This window comes from Chionomys nivalis, chromosome 6 (genome assembly GCF_950005125.1).
Source record: "Chionomys nivalis chromosome 6, mChiNiv1.1, whole genome shotgun sequence".
Lineage (NCBI taxonomy): Eukaryota > Metazoa > Chordata > Mammalia > Rodentia > Cricetidae > Chionomys > Chionomys nivalis.
Genome location: NC_080091.1, coordinates 31415221 through 31427211, shown reverse-complemented (window position 1 = coordinate 31427211; position 11991 = coordinate 31415221).

The window sequence follows — 11991 nt, the reverse complement described above, 5'->3', positions numbered from 1 at the left end:
CTTTTGGAAACAGGTAAAATGATTTGATGGAAAGAAAGACCATCAATAAATAGTGAGGTAACACTTAGACATATAATGAGCTGAAGGATTAAATGAACTTGATTATAAGATGTACAACTTCAAGGGCTGGGGCTTGGTCTCAGTTGGCAGCATGTTTATCTTCCATACAGAGTACCCTGGACTCATTCCTATTAGTATAAGTAGTAGATAATAGTGAGCTTGGTGACAGGAACTTCTCATTCCAGCACTCAGAAGGCAGAGGCCAGAGGATCAAGGTCATTATCAACTGTCTGAGTTGGTGGGCAGCCTAAAATATATGAGAACCTTCCTTTAAAATGAACTATTTAAAAAACTTATCTTACAACATGAAATTAAACAATAATAGATTAATTTAAGTATAGTATGTGAAACAATAAATCTTGGGGTAATAGAACATAGTATAAAAATCACAAAATAAACTTAATCCAAAATGATGAAAAGACATATGAGATTGGTTGGAACGTAAAGCAATGTATGTATGACACTGTATCACATCTCAAAAATGTGTAAACATTTTGTTTTCTGTGAGAGATAGTCTTAATTCAGATTTCTGAAAAAAATAATACCAGATTTTATTAAGATTGCTGGGAAACTGGCTTATCAATGTATGCCCACTGCAAGTTAAAGTGCTACAGCCAAATCTGAAAGATTCTGGCAATTCCTTGTAAACCTGTTCACCACAGAGTACATGCTGGACCATTCTCTAAAGTATACATCCCACAAAGAAGAAACCTTGGGTTTGCACAAAACAATATACAATATGATCTTCTAGTATTATTTTCAGTAGTTTAATATTCAAAACAAAGTGTTTTTCAAGAAGTCAATAAATAACCAAATTTTGGTGTCAAGATATGAGGAGGATCTGTACAGCGATTAAAAGGAACCAGTTGGATTCATGTAACAACAACATCTGTGAATCTCCAGAAAATAACTCTGAAAAAAAACATAAGCATACATAAAATACTGCACTGTACAACATTCATATTAAAAATAATTTAAGAAAGGTAAGACAAATCATTTCTCATAAGAGTTTAGTGCAGGCAGGAGAAAAAACAGATGTGGTTGAAATAAAAGCTGGTAATGTTTTATTTAACATTATGATAATGGTAGACACAAAATCTGAAATTTGATAAAATTGTATATATATATATGTATATGTATATATACATATATGTTGGAGATAAATGAAATATATATTATGTACATTTGTATCAGGGAATGAATACAAGTAAGACTACAGACACATGAACATGGCAAGTAGATATCATTAATATCACATGATTTGATCTTATAGTACAATATTGTGAAATATCAGCATTGAACTTAACTTGCAATGTTAAGTTCAATGGAATTGTTTTGTTTCTTCAAACTTGATATCACTAAGCAGTATCTCAATACAAGTTTCAATAAATAGAAAAGAGTGCCGCTTGTACTGAATGCTTAATTAATTTTCTCAAGGCAATTCTATAACACAAAGCCAATAAGCCTGCTTCCAGATGTTGCATTTCTGAGCCTTGCATTATTCTGACTCTCTTGTGCTGCTAAAGAGTGTCAAAAAATTCATCTGAGAGCTGTGGAGAACCAAGGGTATCAAAGAAATTAGGGTCTCGTATACATAACTTTTACTTCATATTCCATTGGCTTCCTAATTAAAGAACACAAGGTTTCTGGTTTTCCAAATGCTTCATTTCTACCAAACTAAAAACTTCATATGTTGCACCTGTGTATAAGACAAAATATGTGCTTGAATTTTTGATAGAACAAAAGAAAGCTAGAAAATTCAAAGTAGATAATGAGTTGCCACCCACAAATTTAAAATTCAGTCAAATGGCCGGGCGGTGGTGGCGCACGCCTTTAATCCCAGCACTCGGGAGGCAGAGGCAGGCAGATCTCTGTGAGTTCGAGACCAGCCTGGTCTACAAGAGCTAGTTCCAGGACAGGCTCCAAAACCACAGAGAAACTCTGTCTCGAAAAAAACAAAAAAAAAATACTTTTGTTGTATGATAAGGCATCTCTTGGGTATATTCCCAAGAGTGGTATTGCTGGGTCCAGAGGAACCGCCACACTGCTGTCCAAAGTGGTTGCACAAGTTTGCATTCCCACCAGCAATGGATGAGTGTACCCCTTTCTCCACAACCTCTCCAGCAAAGGCTATCATTGGTGCTTTTTATTTTAGCCATTCTGACAGGTGTAAGATGGTATCTTAAAGTTGTCTTAATTTGCATTTCCCTGATCGCTAAGGAAGTTGAGCATGACCTTAAGTGTTTTTTGGCCATATGAACTTCTTCTGTTGAGAATTCTCTGTTCAGCTCAGATCCTAGAGAAGCTAAATAAGAAGGTGAACCCAAAGAAAAACATATAGGCATCCTCCTGAACAGTAACCTTCATCAGACGATGAAAGGAGACAAAGACCCACATTGGAGCACCGGACTGAAATCTCAAGGTCCAAATCAGGAGCAGAAGGAGAGAGAGCACGAGCAAGGAACTCAGGACCGCGAGGGGGGCACCCACACACTGAGACAATGGGGATGTTCTATCGGAACTCATCAAGGCCAGCTGGCCTGGGTCAGAAAAAGCATGGGATAAAACCGGACTCATGAACATAGCAGACAATGAGGACTACTGAGAACTCAAGAACAATGGCAATGGGTTTTTGATCCTACTGCACGTACTGGCTTTGTGGGAGCCTAGGCAGTTTGGATACTCCTCTTAATAGACCGGGATGGAGGTGGATGGTCTTTGGGCTTCCCACAGGGCAGGGAACCCTGATTGCTCTTAGGGCAGACGAGGGAGGGGGATTTGATTGGGGGAGGGGGAGAGAAATGGGAGGTGGTGGTGGGGAGGAGGCAGAAATCTTTAATAAATAAATAAATAAATAAATAAATAAAAAGGAAAAAAAGAAAAAAAAGGTCTGAGTGGATCTGGCAAAATTCATATTTCCTTGATCATAATTCATTGTAGCCTGACAGTCAACTATGCTTCCAATAATCCTTCCAATAAGGGAGGATTACATAGTCTGTCACTCACGGAACTACTAAATGCCCCTCTAACAAGACTTACAGATAGATCCACATGTCCACGTTCTCGATCACACTTATGAAAATCCTACTCCCATTTAAAATGTGGAGAATAATCTGTTAGGATGGGGGCTCCAGCAGGATTCAGGGCTCCCTTTCCCCACATACAGCAAAAAACCTAGGAGAGTATCTGGTATATATTAGGTGCTCAATAAATATTTCGGATTAAATTGACACATAGCATGTGTAAAGTCATACTCAGTTCTCTCCTCGGGAGAGTAAATATTAGCGTGTTCTATATCAGTCGCTGAAAAGAAGTCTAAGAACTTCTATTTTTGAAGAAATAAAGCAAAGAGAATTTAGCAGGGAAAGTAAGGGAAAAAAAGTATCTGTATACATGAAGTTTACTCCATTTAAGATCACTGGATCACTCACCAAATGCCAAATATGAGTTACACGACACGGTTACCATAGTTACCCGAGAGCCATCCCCTATGCTTTTTTCTTCACCGAGGTGAAAGTCAACACTCACTTCTCTCACTTCCCTTAGGGCCAGGACCAGTCCTGTGACATATTTTTGCAGGATGAAATCTGCTAAATGAATGACTTGAGACAGATTACTTTTTTTCTGTCAGGAAACAGAAGCAAATAGAAAGATCTGTCTGGTGGCGCCTTGTTTCCCCGCCTTTGAAGACAGCTGTGACCTCAAAGAGTTTGTGTTTATCTTGCTACGATGAGGAGAGGACAAAGCAAACCACAGGGCTATCATTCCATAGTTCTGTCATTCAAATTCCTCATTGCCAGGGAGCAGCTCTCTTTTGATAAGTTTGACAAGTGCATGCTCTTGGCTAAGAACTATTAGGCTGTTACTCTGTTACTTGTTGCTAAAATATAAACTAGTAGAAACCCTTAAGAAAAGGCTAATTTGGAAAATACTACTTTAGATTGACTTATAAAATGAATATTTGATTTTAAATTGTTTTCTAAAGCGGCATTATATGTCTTATGCATGTGTGTGTGTGTGTGTGTGTGTGGTGTGTGAGTGACAGTTTATGTTGACAAAGTCTTCACTGTCCTTTCTGTTAAACCTCATCCTGTGGAGAATTGTGCCCCAAATGAAGAAACTATGGTTTCAAAAGAGAAACCCTGTCTCGAAAAAAAAAAAAAATTCAGTCAAATGGACTTTAAATGCTTCTTTCTATGAGAACTGAGTTGCAACCTCAAAAATTTCTTTAGTTGCTTAATAGGGCTTAAGCTACTGATCTTTCTGAGAATTATCTCCCCTTTATATTCCTCCACAGTACTCTAGCTGCATCTAAAAGTTTTCTCTACCTAATATGTATTAATTACATCTGCTACTGTGGAAAAACATCATGACCAAAGAAACTTGAGGAACAAAGAGTTTATTTTGTCATGAGTTCCAGAGGGTTAGAATCCATGGTCGCATGGATGCAGGCAGCAGGCAAGGTAGCAGAAGTAGAAAGCTAAAAGATTACAACTTTATCACAAGCACATAGTAGAAATCAAACTGGAATTGGACAGGGCTTACAAACACGACTCTGTGCTCCACTGAAATAGTTCCTCCAGCATGGCAGCATTTCCTAAGCCTCCTGAAATAGTATCACCCACTGGGGACCAAGTCTTCAAATGCCTGATCCTATGAAGGATGTTCATCATTCAGAAAAAAAAAAAATAGCACAGAGTCCATGATGTAAATTTAAAAGCAGAGTTCATTTTTTTAAAAAAAAAATCTTTGAAACATGAATTTTTATTATTATGGAATGTGTCCTATTTGTCATTGAGATATTATTTTATAAATATCAGTTTTTGATTCTCAATCAGTTTCCTAACCTTTCCTATTCTTCATAAGATTGAGTGAGCAGAGACCAGTGAAACTGTTTTGAAAATTTAGATTTTCAACTATCATGAACTGAATTGCCCACCATTTCATATATGGAAATCTATTACAGTTCAAAGCAAATTAGCTATTATGTGTTGATACCAATTAATATAATATGAAACACTATACTGAAGTATTTATTTCTAGCCTATACATCTCTCTTCTGTTATATTAAAGCATGTAACCCTTTAACAATCCCTCAGTGTTAGAACTATATGCATAGAATTTTATAAGCAATATAAAAATAATTAAAGTATATGCTAGTAAGAGAATTATATTATGTTAAAAGGGTTATACTTAGGTAATGTCAATAATTACTTAAAAATAGAGTCACAATTTACAAAATTTGATAAACAACTTAGTCATCTGACCTTCTCCTTTATGGAAGCTAATTTTATCACCAGGACCACATAGTTGCTTCTTTGCTTCTTAGTAACTGAAGCTTTTCTGAAACCAGAGAAATGTGACAGTAGGAGGTGGTGCAGAAGACAGACAGAACTCATTAAGAGTAGAGTTGGCCACCTTCAAAGGAGTAGAGTAGTGATAGCCAAAGGGATCCTGATGGAGCAAAACTATCTTCTGAGGTGAGAGTAGACAATGCCCAGAAAGACCGTTAGTTGGGTTTTAGATTATTTCTAAAGCCTCTGAAATAGACCATATTCCGGGGAGTTTTTTTTTCCTGGCCAAGTGATTGAAAAGCTGTTGAATTAGTTCTTACTAGTGAGACAATCAATGGTACATAAAGTCTCCCGACAGATAGCAATCAATCATATAAGATTCCTGGGACCAGGTTTTTAAAGTCATCCATTAATGACTGTTCAGGTAGCTAAGAATGTCACACCTTCTCCCAGGGCCCATTTCTCTGACCATTGAGTCCTGTGATGCCTGTTCTGGTTTTGCAATTTGTGTATTATAAGGGTTGTCTCTAGCCTTAATAACTTTTAAGCCTATTAATTTCTTACTAGATACCTACAGAAAACCAAGAGGTAAGTGTTCTGATTTGAGCTGTGTTGATTTTCTTAACCAACTTTCTAGAATGTGCCATGAGGATCAGGGTAATGCACAGTGGAATCTTGACAGCCAGTTCTGTTTGGAGTAATCAGACACTGTGGTTGGTGAACACCTTTAGAAATAAATACAATTAAGAACACCAAGTCCTAGTTTCAAGGAGCCTCACCCATTTTGTGTGTGTGTGGTGGCGGGGGGGCGGATAACAACCTATAGCTAGACAGTTATTCATATGCAATGGCTGTCCTGGCAGACTGAACACTTGTCTTAGAAACATAAAAAAAAATGTTTTCTTGGAAACATAGCAAAAATTTAGGAAACATATGCTTTAGCAATGTCTTTAAAATCTTTAAAGGATGGCCAGAATCACCCTGTAGAAAGGAAAAGATAGTTGTGGGAAGGAAATGTGTATAAACCACCTCACAAAGTGCTGATTTCTAACTTAATCCACTTTAGTGCATGGCTAGGTAACATGCATTAAGTCATTAATGCTTATAACATGTACACCGCAAAAACACCTAAAAGGGTAAAATAACACACTTAGAAACCCTGTGGTTGTAAAATAATACACTTAGAAACCCTGTGGTTGTAAAATCTCTTGAAAAATTTATAGTATCTTAGCTGGTGTCCTTTATGGATTTGAACCATTCTGCCTATGGTTGTGTTTATCATAAAATATCAAAAAATGATAAGCTAGCATTATTAGAAACATTTTTCGAGAGCTAATCACATCAGTGCACTTGGCTGTTGCCCTAATTATTGTATACTCTTTGAGGAGCAGACTACCGCTCTATAAAAGGCTAATGTGACTGAAGTAAAAATATGGGAGGGTATTTCTGAGTTGTTACAGACTGGCTTTCTTATGCGGTGCTTGACTCAGGAGGCTTGAACTGAGAGGGCCCAAACCTAGTTGACCCGGACACTCAGCAAAGCCAAAGTGTGAGCACTTTAATTTTAAAAATTATATACCTGTTCCCTATCTGAATGCAATTCTGCAATTCATTTACAAGAAGTTACGATTTCTCACACTGAAGTAGCTGAGAACCCAGCCCCCAATCTTGATTTACTGTTTCATGTAGACTGGAAATGGTGAACAATTGCAAATTTGGTCGGAGAGGGTTGCTCCAACATATTAATTCAAAATGATTGTTTCCCGTAAAACGTACAGTTGGTCTCAATCCCTTCTTGTTACTACAGCTTGCAATTGAACCATTTTGTAAATTCAGTTTAAAGAATTTTAGCTTCCAGGTTGACGCTGGCAAAGCTACAGTTTTAGCAACATTGCTTTTAGAGCATATATTGTATATTTATGATTCTTCAGTATTAATCATAATTTTAAATGTGTTTTCAAATTGATCCCCAAATCTTTTTTAATAAGTTTTGTGGACTTAACATAAATTCTAACACATTAACAAATATTCTCATCCTTTTCAAATATCCTGGGTATTACAGTTTTAACTTAGAATCATATCCCCATATTGCATACTATATCACTATTTCTGGGCATTTAATTCAAAAAGAAAAATAAATCAAAAGAGGACTGTTGCTGCCAGAACTTTTCAGTAGGCTTTTCTGCCCCATGCCTTCCCTTAAGCTAAGGCTAAGTCCCTAAACATTACACATAAAACAAACATTAAAAGTAAAATTTAGAAAATAGCATTTTGCTGAGAACCCAGAAATCTCAGGAATAACACAAATATGATCCTCCTTCAATATTCCACACTGAAACTCAAGACATCACCTAACCAAAATGCCAATGAGTGAGGAAAAATAGTCCTGACAAAAGCCTGGTCATTCAAAAACAAAGAAAGAAGAAATAAGAAACAAAAAAGCAGTTGAAATTCTACAGGCTCCCACTCCTACATGAAAAACTAGAGGCAATAAATGACTGTTAAAGCAACTCATTCCCTCCCTAATTGGTTATTCAATATCAATGATCAGCCCTAAACACATACACAAGAGGGCAACACTAAATGGACTCAGTAGAATATATATACATACACACACACATATATATATATATGTATATATATATATATATATATTTGTTTATAAATAGGTAACAATAGTAACTAAAGAAGAAGCCATAAATTTGAGAATCAGCCAGAGTGGTGTAAACCTGGGAAGGGAATTGAGAAATGACATAAATACATAACATGTATATAAAATATTAAAATAAAAGTTTTTGTCTGCTCTAGATAAACTTCAATGCAAACATTTATCTCACCTCAACTCATGAAAGAATGCTAGATGGATAGTCTCCAACTGTATGCTGCGTTACTACAGAGGTGGTGTCAGAGACTATCAACTGGAGAGCCTGTATTTTCTTTCCTCCATCAAACACTGATATCATACTCACCTTTGCCAGTGTCAGTTCAGGCTTCATGAGGTTTCAGCAATTCAACACCAATACAGCACAAACAAAGAGACCCTTCACTCCCAACTGGGTAGACAAAGAATAGTCTTACTGGGGAATCGAGACTTTTATAACATCTAGCTATACTGAGGCCACAGGCACTCCTCAAGACAGATGATGAAATGTCTAACTGTTGCTCCAATCCTGCCTGGCAGTAATGAGGAGCTCCCCTCCCTTAGGTGTCTAAGGAGTCTGAATGCTAAATCTGGACTGTTACACAGGACACAAGCAAATCTTTCTAGATCTTTGTAGAAAATTGCTCTTAAACCAGGAATGTCTGACAAACCATTTAAAGAGATGAGAGGTGCCAGTGCTTGGATAACAGAGGCATGAAAAATGACACACCAGGAAGGTAACTAATTGTTGCTTAAATTTTGCTGCAAGAAACAGTTACTAATGAAAACATGCGAACTCTCATTAGGAAATATAAAGTATTGGAAAATACGTGTGTATTGAAACACTGAATGGAAATGGTATTTTATGACAATCTGCAGAAAGAGAGAGATTAAGGGTCGGTAAATCCTCAAAGAGATGAAGAAAATAAACTTCTTCAGGAATTCAACTATACATTATATAGCTACAAATTCAAGTTGTTTGAAGACTAAATTTTAATTGCACAAAGAAATCCATGACAATAAGGAACAATCCCGTGAAAATCAAAGATACTGAAAGCAGCCAGATAAAAAATGATGCCAAACTTATACTAGAAACCTGTTAGTAATGGTTGTATCATTTGAAATCCATGAAGTCATGGAGAAATGTACAGAGGAAATGTAACTGTAAAGCAAGAGTTGTTTTACCTGGTGAAATGGATTGACAAGAAAATCAGTGCTCAGTTAGACTCAGGACAGGTCTGTATGTTCTTGTGAAACTTTAGTGGCTAAAAATTTCTCCAAATAAAAAAATATAAATTCTTTTTCTTCTGTAAAAGCTAAGGAGCTAGTAAGGGACGATGAAGGGTTCTCTCAAGAGTGCTTAGAACACAGTGATATAAATAAAAGGGAAATAATGGAATAGGAAAGGTTAAAATGGATGGCAGTATGAGGGCACAGCAGGCCACAAAGTATGGGGACGAATAAATAATATTAAAGACCCCCTGGAAAAAGCCATTTGAATAATTACTACAGAAGAAACTTTCTAAATATAAAAATATATGTATATTTATTTATATTTTATATAATAAATATAAATGAAATATATTTATGTTTGGTATGATAAAAGTCTCATGCCATTGCTCTTAGGTGACCCTCATTGCTTAGTATTAAGACTTTGTTGTTAAAGGGATTGCATCATACCTGAGTAAAGAACTTGGATAACTGAGAATGGTATTGACATGAACTCTTCTCTACATGTTAGATTTCATGGTGCTGGAAGGTGTCATCCACACTTGAGGAGAGAAAAATTAATTATGAGCAGTATTCAACTGTGAACCCTGAAATCTACAATAAATTATCAGCCTAGTGAAGGTGTGCTCACTGTTTTAATAATGGCACAAGCATGGTTGAAGTAAGTAGCCAGTTTCTGGTCAGATTAAAGCCCACCCATTCCACAAGGTGATTAAAGTAATTCCTATTATTCTTATAGCTATAAATTAGTGTATCTCTCAACCCTTATTAGTGAACTTTCTTTTTGAAATAGATAGCAATCAACACAGACACATACAACTGGTCAAAGTACAGCAATGAGCCTGCAGAATACTCAGACATAAATAGTATATTTATATCACCTCATCTCCATCCTAAGGCTCTGAAATCTTTTGGAAGAAGGTGCTTAAAGACTGTGAAAGCCAGAGACAGTAGAAGCCTACAGGGAAACTGTTTTCTGGCCTTTAAGAATGCTAGAAGAAGTAGAATTAGTTTTCTTTAGAAGTATGGTACCTCTTAGGTCAGTCATGTTCAAATAGATGTAGTTTCCAGTGGAGGCATTGTTGCCCCATTAAAGGGTAACTTTATTTTAACCTCTGTTGATATGTATATGACATATATGTATAAATTTTAGAAGGTTCCTACAGAAGTTGGTAGGCTTCCATATAAAATGCTTATAAAGTCTTTAGAGTTATTTGTCCCTTTAATATTTCATCCATTTTCCCGACTTCCCGCCTCCCACCTCAATTTAACCCAATGGACCAATTAAACCCCAATTTGGTCCATTAATCCCATTTAAGCTTTTATACCATCACTTTCTTATTCCCCTCAATGAATCCTTGCCTCATGGCCCTTGGTAGTTTCCTGAACTCAATGCTTATTATGAATGAAACATATATATGTGAAGATTCAAAGTTAACATTCACAGATAAAAGAAATCATACAAACCGTATCTTTCTTGGCCTGGGTTATCTCACTCAAAAGTTTTTTCCAACTTCATCCATTAAACTAAAAATTTTATAATTTTGTATTTTTAACATCTGAAGAATATCCCATTTGTGTAAATATACCACATTTTCATTATCTATTCATCAGCTCATGGAAATATAGGCTATTTCAATTTTTGAATATTGTCACTAGAACAGAGATGAGCATGGGAGAGCATGTATCTCTATAGTAAGATATGGAGTGTGTAATAAATATCTCTGCTTTAATAAATTACCTCCCATATGATATTCTGTTGTGGGAACACACAAAAAAAGATATAGACAAACAACTGATATTAAGAAACAGTAGTGGCAGGGAGGGAAGCAGAGAAAAATGTAGAGGTGAATAAAAATCAATAAAAGAGAAACAGTAGTGGAATTATGGATTTAACAAATACCAGAAAATATAAAAAATTTCTATGAACCTGTGGTAAAAGCAAAAGAATCTGGTAGAAAAACCTAGAAAATCCTAGATCACCACAAATAAAAGTTTTCAAAGGAACTCTGGTTAGCTCAATAAAGTGTAAATGGTGCAGAGTACAATCTTCTTAGGGAATAATTTAAGACATTGTTATAAAAATGTTGAGAATAATTGGGATGGCCAATCTATTCTCATGATGTCTTAGAAAGAAACAAAAAAGATATCAGAAATTGAAGAAAAGGTCATAAATGTTACACAGTTGCAGAGAACTTGACAAAATTACTTTCATGTCCCAGGACTGCCAAAAACATAAATTAAGAGTGACCTAGAATATGCTGTATAAGAACTATCTAAACAAAGCATTTATATGCTTCTTGGCATCTTCTTGGCACTTACAGCTAAAGAGAGGGAAAAATTAATTATAGATGGATTTTATTATTGAAGGTTATGTGAATAACTATGAAACTAAGGGAATGATCAAAAACAATTTGTTAAATTATTTAGTATGACGAAAGGACTATGGCTTTCTCATCAAGACATTGAAAATGATATATTTTGGAAATCTTCAAGGCCCAAAAGGACCTTGAGGGCAAATTTTCCAGAGAAACATACCAAATTGGACCAAGAATGTGGTCACCCTGGAACTAAGTTCCCTTAACTTTAGGCAGTATACCTTAACCATAGCAGCTTGAGTACATCCAGACATAACTGCTCTGGAAAGTAGAAGCTACCAATCTTAGTGACATTCTTGTGATATTAGTTCTGCGCTTAAGTAGCATGAGAGAGCTATGCAACCAAGTTGATCTTCAGGAGAGTTCATGACATATAATAAAGAATGAG